The following is a 16,126-nucleotide window of genomic DNA, read 5'->3' as shown; positions in this document are numbered from 1 at the left end:
AACAGCCTCCATATTTAGAAGTTTGTGGTAATAAATACCAATAAAAGAAAATGTAAATAGATTATGAAAATTAAATCTATGATTCTGGTGACTGATACGTGGTTCTTTTTCTTTTCCTTACCTCCCTTCCCTTCCGTAAGGTACCTAAATAAGTCCTAGATTGTATGATGGAAGTGTTCCAACTGTTGTCACTTGAGAAAAGACTACAGGCATTTCCACAGGAGGACAAAGCTGTTGCACTGCTGAATGTAGTATCTCCTCTATTTTTGATGTCTGATCTAGTAGTGGAATGGAGTCTGTACCCTCGGCTTTCTCGTCAGCACTCGAGATGAGCTATGTGCTGAGGAGAGGGTCTCATAAAGGCCATCATTATTAAGTTCTCAGTACAGGACTACATAAGTGAGAAACGGGGACAAAAAGCATCAAGGTTAGTTAGTCTGTTCCTTTCAGGTAGATGGTTTCCTGTCTTTAACTGGACCTCTGAGAAACTATCTGCCTTTCCTGACCCCTTTTCATAAAACAGCCCTGATGTAAATCAAACTTTTAATTTTAAAAAAATCAGTTAATTTTAAAATAAAATATAATTTATTCAACCAGCTGTTACCCCTTAGTGTTACCTCACAGTGGTATAATACAGCACATAACTGAAACCCATTCTCTGCTAGTGTCAGGAAAACTGGCAGTGCTTTAGCAGATGCATGGGAACTGAAATATCAGTTGTATGGCTCTTGGGAAAGAGGTTGGGGAGGGAAAGGGAGAATAAAGGAAACACAAGAGTGAGTCAAGGAAGCCAGAGGGATGGGAGATTGGCAGAGTGACAAGCACCTCTTCTCAGCATCAGTCTCCACTTTGAATACTAAACTTTCCCCAAATTGTCCATATATTTCTCAAATCCAGAAAATCTTCAAATTGAGAGTCAAATTGGATATATCCTAAAAATGCTGTTAATTTTCCAGATGCACCAAAAAATTAGCCTAAGACAGTTTTAACAGATTAAATCCCTGGGGGAAAAAAAGTGCTTATATTTTTAGTTTGGAGTTTTAAACCATTCTCTGCCAGGTTAGTATATGACATCTGCTAGCAAAATAATATTTTAAGTAACCTCCAGATCTACAAACATACAAAGCAAGTTCTGCAATAAAGTGACTATAGGCCTCTGCTAGTATCAACGTGCAAAGCAGTCATGGCCAGCCAGATGCATAACCCCCCAGTCAGACCAGGACTGTGTCTGTCCCTCATACTGTGCCGAGCTCACTGGGGCCTGGGCAGTAACACGTGGCTCTTGCCATTCTCATTTTACAGGTGGGGAAATGAATGCAGAGTGGTTAAGTGTTTTATCGAAGGTCTTAGAGGAAGCAGGTGGCAGAGCTGAGAGTGTGTTCAAGAAGACTAAGTCTCATGTCTTGATCAAGACTAAGTCTTGATCTAAGTGACACTTTGCAAGGTATCTCATTATTCACACCTGCTTTTTTGTGTAATAGAGACATTTAATTCCAATTACAGGAAAGGAGAACTATAAGAAATGATCAGTTTTGAGACTAAAGCTAAAATCACTAATAAAATAGAGGAGGATGCTTACTGCTGAGTACGATGTTGAGTAAGTTGGGAACATGAACACTATTAGTTCTGACTTCTGCAAACAGACTTTTTTAAATTGGCAATTGGCACAAGGGATCCTCTGCTGCATTTCCAGATATGGGCTTAGTTTCCCCAGGGCTGTCTTCCATGCTTTCATGTTTTAAACCATATAAACTATGACTTCCTGAAATAAAAATAACTTTGTTAAACTTAGACTTTCAATAAACTACGTCAGATTACATGAGGCAGGAAAAGTATTTCTTTGAATAATAAAAGGTTTCTGGCTAGTAACAAGACATTTTAAGACTTAAAACATATGCAACGTCCTAAGCCTCCTCTCATGTTCACCAGTTTAACTGCAAATTGAATGAATGCTACTTCTCTCCACACTTCACTTTCTTCTCACGCTGAACCTTTTAACAACAATAAAACCCTAAACCCTACATCTGAATTATTCTATCAGACAGAGAAGTGAAACAACTTAGAGCAGTATCAGCATTTAACATTTTCTTGTCTGTGCACAACAGGACTTCAATCTACATGCAACTTTGAACAGTCTTACTGGAGGAAATCACCTTTTTCCCATACAAAGGGATCAAGAAGAATCCATCTTTTTTTACCCGTGAAGCAGATTGCTGTTCTAGAGGTATCAACACATCACATTGTGGGGAAACTGCAGCTCTGGAGGCTGACTGCCAAGTCATGTAGGCCAGGTTTAACTGCCGGGTTACCTGCACTCCCTTCAGAACAGGCACTCAGCGAGGGCAAGCAGCACAAGGTAGAGCACTGTGACAGGCAGTGTCAGATATGAATAGCTTTGCATTTCCAAACAGGTTAAATGAATAAGACAACTTCTCTGTGTGAAGTTTGACATGGGTCTGTGAAGGACTAAGGCCTTAATAATGTATTAGAGATATTGCAATGGTATTTGCAGGGAAAAATTAAAAAGGAAAGCTAAATCCTACAAAAGCCTCCTGAGATCCAAATATAAGCAATGTGCTATACCATCTTCCTGAGTTTATTTGCAGGCCTGAATCACGGGGATGCTTGGAGTGCATTTTGTCTGTCCACCACATGTTTCAGGTGAGTTAGGGAATGTGTTTTTTACTCCCTGTGTGTGGTTAAAAAGGGACCCTTTGCATTGTCAAAGAACGGACATTCATTCAGTCTAGCACAAGCCAAGGAGAGCATTTCCATGCTGGAAAAGGACACTGAAGAAGGGTCTTCCTCCATGGGTACCTTCACTCATCCCTGTCAGCAGCTCTCTTCCTTTCACTTCTGCATTGCTGCCAAAGGGCTATAACTGTGTGATCGCAAACCGACTTCACCGTTGACAACAGAGCGAAGAAGCAACTAGGAAAGGTGTAGGAGAAGCAGCAGCTAAGCACACAGCTTTCTGCAGCACCTTGCTGCCAGCCTGAGGATAAATTATAGAGCTGTGCACATTTTCTGCAATAGTTATTTTATCTGGGGTAATAGAAACATGAGAGAAAGTCAGCTTGCAGAATTAGCAGCCGTGTAGTATTAGCATTTTGTGGCCATATAAAGACAGCAATCTGTAAAGTTGCTTCAGTTGTTTCTCTCCAGATAGCACCATTGGCAATGACTCAAGAATACAAAATGAATTACAGCAGAACCACTGATACAAAAGGGAATAAAAAACCCAGTGGGGATGTTTTTAATGAATCACTTGCCTGTTATAGACAGTTTTCAGAAGTTATTTTTGTGATTAGTTTATATTTATACAGTTATTTGCAAATCTGTTCTCGTTAGTACACACCAGTGACTCAGTTTGTAAAGCATTTCTCCAATTTTTATGCCCTCACAGTTTACAGTTGTTGGAGCCTCATGGAACTGGTTCTCTCTCTCTGTCAACCGTGCATGCATGCACGTGTATTCAATGTAAATATTTATTAATTCTCTGTAGAGAATACAAGTACAACAATCAAACGGACCTCAAATGGCCAGGGTCCGACAGTCTCTTTTTTTGAACAACAGGGAAGTGAAATGTTCTATGCCCAGCTGTTCAGTTTATATCTTTTGTTGTACATCAGTGAACTCAGGTGGCCTAAGTTGATTTATAGGGCACTTCCACATTTTGAGGTCTCTGTGTCACAATAGGTTTTCTGAAAATTAAACAAGTATATATGAATTCAGTTTTCTTTTCTGTATTGCCAAATGAGGATCTGGCCGTTATCTTTTCAAATGACTAAAATAGAAAATAAATAAATATCCTATGTGCAGGGTGGGATTGTAAGGTGTCCTGAGTATAGGCTGGGAAGCCAACGGTCCTCAGTTCTGAGCCAGATTAGAGGTCACTTTCAAAATTTGATGATAAAGTTACATATGTAAATACGTACTTAGGCATTATAATATGGTAGACAGTATGTCAGGGGTGCTTAGAAGAGACAGAAAGCCTAACACACTCTAGCCAAGTTTTGTCCATGCATTGCTACAGTCTGCTGCATGAAATGCTTACTCTAAATCTGAAATAGTTTGGGAAGACAGGTTCTACATGAGCAAGTAGGTGGTGCGGCAGCAGCAGTGCAGTAGAGGAAAGCACTCAGTGCAGAGGACCCAATGTCTATGCTACACACATTTTGGAGATTTTGGAAGACAAATGCAGCTGTGAATGACTGGAAATTCCTGAATCCTCAGTACTTTAAAGGAGATATGATTATAAGCAAAAGAGACAATTGGCAAAAAGAAACTTCTAGAAAAGATGCCTGTGGCCAAATTTTTTTTCTTTTTGTTTTTTTTCTTGGCATTATAGTTCTGCATGAACTAAGCACCAGGAAAGTCATTTTTTTCAGTGTCAAATTGGACTGAAATAGACCATTTTGATAAAAACCCAGGGAGAAAGACTTGTCTTTCAGCGGGCAGCCTGGAACTGTCAAGAGTGCTACCAAGGCCACCCAAATGGTCATTTAACTATCCTAAGCTCCTCCTTCATGATTGTTTCTTACTCCATCTTGTTCTTCATCTTGACTGTGAACTCCTCAAGACAGGATCTATTTCTACGTATATGAGAACTTTCTTGTTGGGTTTTAAATATGACATAGTGGGGCTTTTGGATGCTTTCCCAAACAGTAAACAGCAACAAAACTAACAGTAATCTTATCTGTTATCCTGAGCTTCCATTACATTTTCAGCCTGCTCCTGCTCCCTGTTTTCAAAGCAATTGACCACCTAGGGAAATGAATACAGAGCCATTTCCTGCTTCTGTAGATTCTGTTTGTCATGCTTGTAAAAATCGTATATGCAGTGATCATACATGGATGAAATCCAAACGGACAGAAAAGCCAGAGAAACTGCCATCTTATTTAGGCACATACATATCTGTAGTTCTAAAACTTGAACGGAAATTTAACAGTTGTGAGATTTTCTAATATTAGTATGGGAGAGATAGGTGGTGCCTTCACTGTGGGGTAAGTGTGCTTTGTGCCACGTCCCATGTCCTGCCTGGTCCACCAACATGCTGAACACAAGACCTGCCAGAGCACATTGCAAGTCCCCACTAGGCTGCTAATTCTGGCTAGCTCTGTATAACAAGCAAGGTGCGGTGGGGAACAAGAGGCAGGTACAGTGTGTTCCCATGTCCCTGGTGTCTCCCAACTGTATCCTGGCATAAGTGTGCACTCCTAGATTGAGACACTGGAAAGACAGTCACGGCCCAGTTGGTAATATCTGGTGAAATGCATGTAATTGATGGGGGCAGGTAAACTTGAAATTCTCAGCAAAGCTGAGGCACTTTCTGAAACAGAATCTGGCCTGTTCCCAGGTTATAAATTTGTATGTGTGGAATTGCTGTTTGTAAGGGTGAGTTTTGGGGCGGAAGAATTGTATAGCTTCAAGAAGAGGGTTTGGCTTTTTTTTTTTTGTGCGCATGCGTGTGTGTGTGGGCGGGGGGGTGTGTTCTTTGTAAGTGTCATTTGAGAGAAGTAGGAGGAGGAAATTTGTAAAGGAAGACCAGAGCATATTTAATTGTTCTGTTCCCACACTAGATTGTCTGGGCATAATAAATGGAACATGAGTCCCATGTCTTTAATTTGATACTTTGAAAGTCCCTCATTCTCTTTTTGCCCAAGGCAGACTTCTATTCTCCTATTAAAGTTCCTCTAGAACTAACTAAGCTTAATCCAGCTTCCACTGAAGTCAGTGGGAGTTTTTAAATTGATTTCACTGGGAACAGAAACAGGCCTCTAGGATACATCCTTGCATTATTATTTATTTCTTTTTTTTGTCAGATCATGTCATCATAAGTACCTCTGCATTCTTGAGGAAGTGGCATGGGAGATAGGTAAAGAGTTTCACTTCCCAGGAAATCTCTCATTTTTTTCCAAACCTAGAATGGGTTGGGGAAAAAAACACCCTGGAAGACAACTCCAAATCTCTCCTATGACCCAAATGAGCACATTTTTTGTTTAAACCCCTGTTGATATATGCCTACATATTAAACCCAGTTTGCCACTCAAATATCTTATAGGTAAAGTATCTTACAATACCAAACAGTAAACTTTTGCTAGAGGCTACTGAAAGTTTTTGTCAAAAATTTTCAACCATTGCTAAGTGGCGTGAATCTGCTGGTGCAACATTACAGGGAAGGCTCTGACAGCTATGTGGAACAGGTTTGAGCAGCATCAGTTGCCAGCAGCAAGTCTTTGCTGTTGTTCCCACTTGTTCTCAACATTACTGAAGTTGCCCTAGCGCCGGCAACATGTAGGTTACAAAACAAAAACCTTAGTGCTTGAGTGGATTTAAATGATTTTTAAACATGATCCCACATTGCACGGGTAAATTATGCTAGCTATTTTCCAGCAAGATTTTGGTTTAAGCCCAGATCTGACTATCAGCGCTTGAAGTGCCTTAGGGACAGGGCTTCAAAATAGAACTGCTATATATATCTGGGTGGTGACAAAAGTGTAAAGATTTGGGGGAGTCATGAAGAAGAATGCCCTTCCCAGTCCTCCACACACTGAAGAAAGTCATTTGATTTTGGCATCCTAAAGACCCTCCTCTACCCAATAAATCACCAGAATAAAGCCCATAACAACGGCCTGTGTGATATGCTGATGTTACCCCATTTTGAATTCGTTTGTCCCTGGACAGGGCAATGCAGTGTGTTAACAACCAGGACGTCTCAGCCAGTTCTGGTTTTGTCATGCAGGTAGGCTGTGTACGGTCTCAGAGAAACAAGTAGTGGTTAACCTGCTTCCAAATGTGTATCTGGACCAACAGGGCTAAAAATACAGAAACCAAAAGGGGAAGCAATCACGTGGTGGACGCAAAGCACCAAAGTACATACTGACTTTTCAAAATTATATATCCTTATATCCTCCAGGGCACAGTCCTATTTAGGTATCATTGCCATGTGCAGCTCAGCTGTGGGTTGTTCGAGGAAAAGACCCTTTACTGTTTCAGTGAGGTATTCAGCATAGAAATCCTTGGAATGTTTTCCTAAATATATAAATGTGCAGGACATTTTATATAGTTCCCCCTTGCTGCTATTCTCTGCATTTTTGCTATAACTTTTCTTATTACTTATACACACTGTAATCAGTCTTTTTGTCAGAGATTTTCAAAGTGGAAAACAATTCATCAACATTTTTCTTGGACTATTATGGGGATGTTAGAAAAGAAACAATTATATTATTTAGCAAGGGGTAGCCCGTCAAACTCCTGAGCCTGGTCTGGTAGCATATTTGCTCATGAATAGTACCTACATCAGTATGCTTTGTTTACAGAATGAACTGTTCTGGAATGAACAGCTGAATTCTACTCAGGTACAATAAAAAACCTATTGCTTTTTAATAAGAGATGTTGCTGAAGTTGCTGTAAATTCCAGTACGAGTTCAATATCTGGAGCATCTCTGAGGTCTGGCTCCTAATTTGGACCTGAAATACATTTAGTATCCATTTAAAGCCTAGATTGTTTTATCATGCAGTGCCTGCTTTTAATTTGCAATTACTCAGAATCCACCAAACTCTACTAAATCACAGGACATGGGTATGCCAATTAGCAGCAGCTGAATGCTTCTATTTACAGGGGAAAATCAGGCGTGAATTCCCGCAATTTTTCACAGAAACTTACTTGTATGAATCAGAGTGGTTGTTTTATTACTTTCACCTCAAATATTTTCTTTAAACAGTTCCATAATATGATGGAGGTAAGACTTGGGTACAAGCGGTGAATTCTGAATAGACCAAGATTCCTCTGAATCATTACAAGGGAGGATGTTTCTCTGCACTGCAGTTGCCTTCTGCTGTGCTACTGTGGCTGCCGCCCCACAAAAAAAGGAGGCTCCAGCGGTACGTGAAATATAACACAGAGCAATAAACCTTAATTAAAACTACTTCCAGTGCCTTTCAAAATGTTGGTTATCATGATAAAGACCATCTAAGGTCTTGTCTCGCTGGACGGACGCCTGATAACAAATGCCAGTGCAGTGGGAAGGAAGCTTTGGCCTCATTGCACCAGTACCAACCTACGGCACTGCTCCTGCTGCTGGCTGCTAGGTGAAACCCTGAAGGCATGGCAGCAAGCTGCTTCCACTGAGGGCTCCTACCTCTGAAACCCATTTCTGACATTTCTCAGAAAGCCATAGTTGATAATCTTTTACTTTGCAACTTACCAATGAATTCATACAGGTGAACTATTTACTTTTTTTGCAGCATGACTTCCAAGGCATTAAATCCCCTTATTGTAGAAATATGTGTATATTTACTTTGTCTGTGGATGTAGCAGGATTTTATTTAATTCAGGTTAGCTATCCCAATGCTCTGCTATGTTAGACAGCAGTGTTGCTATAGAGAGCTCAACAGTTACATGTGAAGAAAGCTTCCCATGTTTCACATGGTTTTTTGAGGAAAGGAAATAAATTAAGATTAAATATAGACTAGTAGAGGGAAAGAAAATGGTTGATTAAATGCTGCTTTCTCAATTTTGTGCCCTAGGGGAAAAAAGGCAGTCAGTCAAGACAGAGAGGAAATAGAGTTTCAGAGAATATTTGGATTTACAGTGCGATTAGCTGGCAGAACTTAATGCCACCATATATTGCTAAAGGCATAAAGCTGGAAAAAATGTATTCCGGCTGCCTATGGTAGCTATGATTTTCATCATGTCAGTTGGGTAATTGGATAGTCCCATTTTCAAGGCCAATTCTCCCAACTACATAAATGTGAAAATCTGAGATTTATTTAAAGCTATTTTCCTGTTATTCTATTTGCTCTCTTTTTCAGTTTTGTGCTAGTTTCTCTTTTTCTGTGTCTGCGTAAGTAAGGTTTTTCTTACCTTAGTTCAAGTTGTGTGTGCTGTGTATGTCTGCGTGTTTGTCATAAAAAGACTCTAGAAACCACAATTTATGGGTTCCAGCATTCATGGAACTTCATGCTCTTCTCTTACTCTTAGTGCATCTTAGTCATATTTCGACATATATGCATACTTCTGTCCTTTTCTTTCATAGTTTTGGGACAGATTGAGATTCACTTCCCTTTGCAAATCTGAGACTAGCATTCAGAATGGATGTTATAATCCATTTACACTTCAGGAAAACATTCTCCTACTGAATAATATGGGCAACATCCACATGACTTGTACCCCATTGTCAAAATTATTTGCTGCATCAGTGGGCTTATTCAGTTCAGGAATAACAAGGCAGGTGTTTGGGCCCAGCCCTGAGCAGACACCCATGCTCTGTTGTGGCAAACTCTCTGTCTGGCAGTGCAGCTGGACATGCAAAACTGCACCCTCTCCAAGAATGAATCAGTGAGGCTGATGGCATGGTGATAAAAAAACCGGTGTAACCTTACACATGTGTTTTCTGTGGCACGGATAGCATTTGAGTTTAATTTTTGAGGCAAACACATATATCTCCTATCTATCTATCTATCTATCTATCTATCTATCTATCTATCTATCTATCTATCTATCTATCTATCTATCTATCTATCTATCTATCTATCTATCTATCTATCTATCTATCTATCTATCTATCTATCTATCTATCTATCTCCTGCCGCTGGCTTGACCTGAGTTTTATGAAATTCTCCCAACTCTGCTAGAGTTAGTGGGATTCCTGTTCTAGGAAAAGGTCGGCAAGTTTTTCCTAGCACATCATCTAGTTCTATTGTGATCCCCACCTCTTTTGACCGGTACTATGGACACAAAATAAACACCAGTACTTAATGATAATACTGTCTGAAATCCCAGTTGCAAGTTCAAAGAGCATATGCTTCAGGGCATACTGTCACTGTTCAGATGCTAAGGGCGGTTGTTTTTTCCTCATGCATACGAATGTCCTGTTCAAAACCAATGTCGTCAATCTTTGGTGGCCTAGGACTGAAAGCAATTCCAAATTAATCTAGCAGGTTGGCAAGAGATCAAAAATAGCAACAACATATGAGTTGATGTAGCTTACTGCCAGTTACATGAACAAGGAAGGCATCGTAATGGAGTGGCTGAGAGCACAGCCAAATACTGCTGCAAGCAGGCTTTTAGTTCTACCTATCCATCAGCTGAGTAAGATCCTGTTCACTTGCATAAAATTAATAAAAATAAACTAGCTACAATAAACACTGTACAGTGTAGGGTGAAAAAAAAAAAAAAGAAGCCATGGAAAAAGAAATTTATGAGGTGGAATCTTATGAAAGTACCTGCTATAAAGAAAAAAGACACAGACACAAAAAGCACTGTCTTAGGAAGCTGAGCATGCAAGGTAGAAAACTGGTCTCACTGAAGACACTGAAGACACTGGCATGCCTTTCACTAATTCATTCAAGTTCTAAGGTCAGCATCAGACTGGGGCACTTCCCTGCATTTAGGAACCAAGAGAATGTTTCATGGAGAGGACAGAATTCACCTTAGAAGCAAAAAATACCCCTGATACTGGGTACAGAATCCTGTTGTATTTTTTTGAAGTTAGAAATAGAATTAATCTGCAAATATTAGAATGCTGGCTTCCTTTCCATGTTCCTTGGTTTTTGGGGTTTTTTTGGGGGGGTTGGGTTTTTTTGGGCGGGAGGGAGAAGCAAAATGGGTTTGAACAGCTTAAAGTAAGAAAAAGCAAAGAGGATTTATATTGTCACCAGATTAAGAGTTGCCATCTATCTAGTCACCATTCCTCAGTTACATTGAGCTGGTTCTGCTGCAGGTTAATAGCAGCAAGAATGTGAGTCTACCTGGTTTGCACTTCAGAACAGGGGTAGTGTGGTCGCATTCAAAAAACAGTGAGTATAAGTCCTCAGTGGAAGTGGCAATTAGAAAATCAAAAAGAAGAAAATTAAAGAACAAAAAGGAGCAATGTCAGCTTTCAAAGTGCTGGCTGGATGCTAGGAAGGATGATCATAAATGGTTCAGAGACCTAATAAGTCACTCACTTGTTGACTCCAGAGGCTCCTGTTGACTTCAGAGGACTTTTCCCCAGATGTATAAAAGCTTCCTAGGAAATACTTGAACCTAGCCAGCAGCACTAATGAGATAAGTCTGTAAAGCTCTCCATGCCCTTGGCAAGGCACCTAGGAACATTAACACAATGGTGAGAAAAATTGGACGTCACAGAGGATTCTAAGGGGTTTTCTCCCATTCCCAGACCATTCTACCCAGTTTCACAGCAGCATGTTGCAAAGCCTGTAACAAGCAAAGCCTGTAACATGCAAAGCCTTTTTTTTTACGTGCCTAATGGAATGCCCCTGATCTCTGATAAAACCAAGAAAACTATATTTTCATAAACAGGAAAACAAAGTTAATGCCTAGAGCTTCTGAAATAATAATTAATTTTAAAAGTGTAGAACTATTTTTTGTTTGTCATAACAGCAAGCAGAGAAGCCAAACAAACTGGGAGTTGCTCAATACTGGGCAATGTGCAAACATAGCAAAAACATAATAGAAATATGCAACTTAAACAGACCAGACAGCCAGAGGGTGAGAGAGGAAACTTAGATGCATGTTAAATAATTATGACTTTCCAAAGCCACATACACACACAGAATGAAAGTTAAGGGAAGTTACAGAAAATATATTAGATGTGTAATTAACAGCCCTGGTTCCTGCAAGTGTAAAAAATGCTATTGTTTGTGGTGTTGCATTTCTGTCAGAAAAAAGGACAATGAATTAAGGTATCATACACAGTTTTCATTGCGGGCTCATGATGAAGCAACTAAATTACTGCTGCTATTTTGCAAAGTTCCTTTCTGATAGAACCAGTACTATTGTCTGAGAAAATCCCTTTGGATTGTCACTTGGTGAGCTTCTTTTGTTCAAGGATCTTCTTTTTATTATGCAGAAAAGCTCTGAGCTACTTTGCCAAGTTCAGGTCTTTACACGTTGAGTGAGAAGTGGCTGAGCGAAGAGGACATGCATCCTTTTCCATTCTCCCCACACTTTCTTGGAGAGTAGTAAATCTGCCTCACACTAGTTGCTGAAAGAGCACCTCAGGTTGTGTTTCAGGTCTCTGGATCTAACTCAGAAAAAGACATATGCTGCCTCTAGAGCCATAAGGGAGCAGGCAGGGTGCATCAGCTTCCACATGGACAGTTACCAGGCCACATAGAGGGACTTGTATCCAATACGCATGCAGATTCAGAGCGTTTGCTGGGACTTCCAGGCGCAACGTCTCTCTCTCTTCTGGAAAAAGCAAGTTTTTCCCTTACCCGGACTCATCCACAGGGAAGAACCATTTAGAGAAAACACTGGAAGGTGAATATTGCCAGTAGCTTCCTCTTTTAGCAGAGGAGAAGACGAGTAAGAAAATAGCCTTCTTCTCCACCCCCACCCTCCCCGCCCCCCACTCATTGGGCTGATCTCTTCTTAAAGCTGGTGGTTATGACTGGACCTGTTCATAAGAACTTCAGCTGTTCATGAAGTTCATGAACAACTTCCTCATTGGTCATGAACAGACCCTTGCAAACAGCTGAATGAGCAGAGTGTAACACGTTGCCTCTTGTTAGCTGAGCCACGTTAACGGACTGTTCTCCTGGTTCTTTGCCTGTGGCAAATGCAAAACAAAACGTATTTGCCTAGGCTGCTGTCACGAAGGCACACAGTTGCCAGAGGTAAGGAATGCAGGTATGGTCAGCTAATGCAGCTCAGTGAACAGCTACCTTAACCACTTGTAATTGCCAGTCCACACCTTGACCGGCTACACTAGCAATAGAGGAATCCCATGGTGTTTATGAGTGTTATACCCACACACCGCAGCTCAGTCACAGCTAACATGTACATTTTATTGTTCATTTAAGAAAGGGAACAATGCATTGTTAAATTTGGAATAATGAAGTAATTTTTCCCTTTTAAAAAGCAATCTTTTTTCACAGACACCATCAAAGCCAGCAATGATGGATTTCTATTTGCTGTGTTTGGTATGCTAACTAGCAATCACCCTGGCCCATGGGGTGCGAAGAACATAATTTATTAGCAAAGGTTCATATAAATATTGAGTTATTTCTGCCTAACAATTTTTTTTCGTGGTTCTGCATGAGGCCCTGAGGACAGCAGGAGAGGAAAAAGTTTTTGAAAGATAAAGTTCTCGCCTAACTTTGAATATAGAAGAAGTAATTGGTAAAATTAGTCAGTAATATGGGCCAGACTGTCACTGGGGAAAGAAATCTAGGGAATGGTCAGTATTTAGTCAGAAGGACACAAGAGGGATACTTGGAAAGCGGTAAAGACAGCGTGACTGTGCTTTTGAGGAACTAACCATAATAAAGCAGAGTACAAACCGTTGGTCAGAGCACATTTGTCCAATTCAGTTCAATCTATTGAAGGCCTAATTGAGTTTATTTGCAAGCATGGCTGGCTCTATACACAGTTTTTTCTCACACACAACATGATTAGTACTTTGTTAGTAACTATGGCAGCTGAATACGTACCATTGCTGCCAGAAGCAGCCTGGCACATGACTGTCTTCTGACAAGTGTTTGGCACATGCCTTCGCAATGTAGATGAATCTCCTGACTCTGCTGCTGGACCTGGTTTGTGGAGGTTGGCTTCTTACAGGTTTATGCTACTGGGCTACAATACAATGTGCCTTTGGGCGCTCTACTGTCTGTTGAGGCATGTGGCAGGGGAGATGCCCAAAACTCTGAACCATCTAATGTACGAGAACCATCTAACGCAGGTGAATATGGCTGCGTGCACTTGACACATCATTGTTCCTTGAGAGGAATTGCTGTGGGGAACAGTTCAAACCGTGTGCTACCACAGGGTCTGATGAAAATGCCACAAATCTTTAGAATACAGTGGTACTCCTAATGCGGACTGTCCTTCATGGGAATCCTTAACCTGTTAGCAGCTTTGGCCTAAGATTTCTGCAGTGTTCCTGTGATTCACCTTCTCCTGCATGAAATTTGGCCAATAAAAGCTGGAAGTTCTTACATCACGTCTTAAATGCATGATCTTGAAGTGACAGGTTGCATGGTGTTCTACTTCTTGGTTTGTACACTTACCGAACCAAGATAGTGCTTCTGCAGAAGTCTTCTATGGAAATACGCCTGCTTGCATCATTTCCATTTAACTACATGGGTTTTCTGCATGAGCACAACAGAATTTCTGCTAGCGTGTCTTCTTCAATATTGCTTCGCTCCTCCCCCCAAGAATTTTTCAGGAGTGGAATCCTGAGAAACAGAGCTTTGGAAAGAAGATGAGCTTGCGGTTAGACTGACTGGACCTGCATCCAAACTCTGGATTAAGTTTCTGGTTTTACCACATACTTATATGCATGACTTGAGGCAAACTATACTGCCTCTTTATGCTGCAATTTCTCATCTTGAAAGTGGGGGTAACAATACTTTCTCTACATCACAGGATTCTTGTGAAGTAAAGTCCATTAACAGTAACGAGAAGCTTAAGCAGAATGGAAGCAACCATTGCAGCTGTTCTTCGCAGGCATCAGGTAAAGAGTGTTCATTATCCAGACACGTGCAGCTGAAATGCCACTGGCAGGTCACTGGGTTGGGACTGGTTTTCAGTGCCCCTGCCTGTGCAAGGGGATGTTGCAGACACCCACAGACACTGCATCCTTCTGAAGGCAGATTAGACATAACCACATCTGGTACCTCATTGCGCACAAAAAAAGACCTCTTAGAAAAATGTCCGAAATCATAAAAAAGAAGAGTCTGGAAAAATAATAAAACCCAACCACATTGTCAGTTGATGCAGGTTATATTAATGACAAGAAATCTATATTGTCAGCAAGTGTAAATGTCACAGATTCATACAGACTAAAAAAAGAGATCAAAAGTTTTTGATTTTTTTTTTATATGCTTGATATCCTTTTCAGACTGTTTTACAACAGTTTGCAGATTCAGGTATAGATGAGGAAATTTTTGCACTCTACAATTGGTCTCTACAGTCTCTTTCCCTGTGATGCCGTCCAAATTCAGCTTACTGGCAACTCATTAGCGCTGCCACATCTTCCATTTTCACCCATGCGGCTGAACCACGGATGATGTGCCAAACCAGGTCAAGTAGTGTGCAGGTGAGATGGAGGAGGATGGCAGCCTGTCTCTGTGTGGAGAACTGCAGCTCAACGGCACCAAGGTGTCACTGGGTAGAGCTGCTAGCTGCACTTTGCCACCCAGCGAGGAACGCCTGATCTTGCACATTCATCATGTTTCATATTTGAGTCATGCTTGCCACCTTTAGCTTTTTTCCCCCTCTCTTTTTAAAAGTATGGTCCAGTGGAATGGAGTGGAGAGAGCTCCTTTCAAGAGTCGCAGTGGTGCCATACCTATTTTAAATCAGTAAATCAAGTGATGAGCCATCACCTCTCTGCAAGGTCGGGTTCATATTGCTGTCATGACTGAATTGTCTGCTGGGGGGGACGTAGGATGGGGAAGTTTGCCAGCACACAGAGGGGGTCTGCTGCTGTCAACAGCTTGGGGCCAGAAGCCCCATCTCTTTTCCTGGAGGTCCAACCCCAGCCACACCAGCTTTTGTTTACCCACTTTCACTACTTTTCCCCCTCCTTGGCCTTGGCAGTGCCAGCACAAAATTTTGGACGGCTGGCTAACGAACGGTCAGCCACTTGGGCTCACTCCCCCTGGGGCATGGAGCTATCACCCCACGGCGCAAAGGTGGGAAACCATCGGAGAAGGCGAGATGAACCCGCCGCCTTCGGAAGACCCTGCAGAGGGAGAGCCCATCCCGGAGACCACGATGGTGCCAGCCGGCGGCGGACGTCCCGCTGGGGTGCGCAGTCAGGTCGGCGGCGGCTCCACGGACGGCACCGCTCCGACGGCCCGGGCGCGGCGGCTCCCCTCAGGGACGACGGAGCGGTGCGGGCAGGGGGCGCTGCGGCCCCGGCCCCTGACGGCGGTTTGAAAGCGCGGCGGCGGCGGAGGAGGAGCGGGCTACCGCCCGCTCGATAGCACTGACGGGCAGCGGCAGCCGCCGCCGCCCGGCCTCCTTTGTCCCCTCCCCTCCCCTCCTCGGCGCGCCCAGGCCTGGGGATTCCCTCCCCGCGTCGCCATCTTCACACGCCCCCCTCCCGTACCGCCGTCAGACCCTGCCGGCCGGGCTCACGGCAGCCGGCCGGGATCGCGGGAGGGGGCC

General features: G+C 42.1%; 1 protein-coding gene across 1 annotated transcript in view; it reads left to right on the top strand.

The window, feature by feature from the left end:
- LYRM7 (LYR motif containing 7) overlaps nucleotides 1–16,126 on the top strand; it is a gene marked incomplete at its 5' end in the record, with an annotated part of 95,911 nt that overhangs the window by 28,862 nt on the left and 50,923 nt on the right. Inside the window, one exon of the mRNA XM_064439549.1 lies at nucleotides 14,378–14,465. The remainder of the gene's footprint in view (nucleotides 1–14,377; nucleotides 14,466–16,126) is intronic.

Source organism: Phalacrocorax carbo, chromosome Z (assembly GCF_963921805.1).
Source record: "Phalacrocorax carbo chromosome Z, bPhaCar2.1, whole genome shotgun sequence".
In the NCBI taxonomy this organism is placed as follows: Eukaryota; Metazoa; Chordata; class Aves; order Suliformes; family Phalacrocoracidae; genus Phalacrocorax; species Phalacrocorax carbo.
This window is presented reverse-complemented; position numbering and strand designations above follow the sequence as displayed.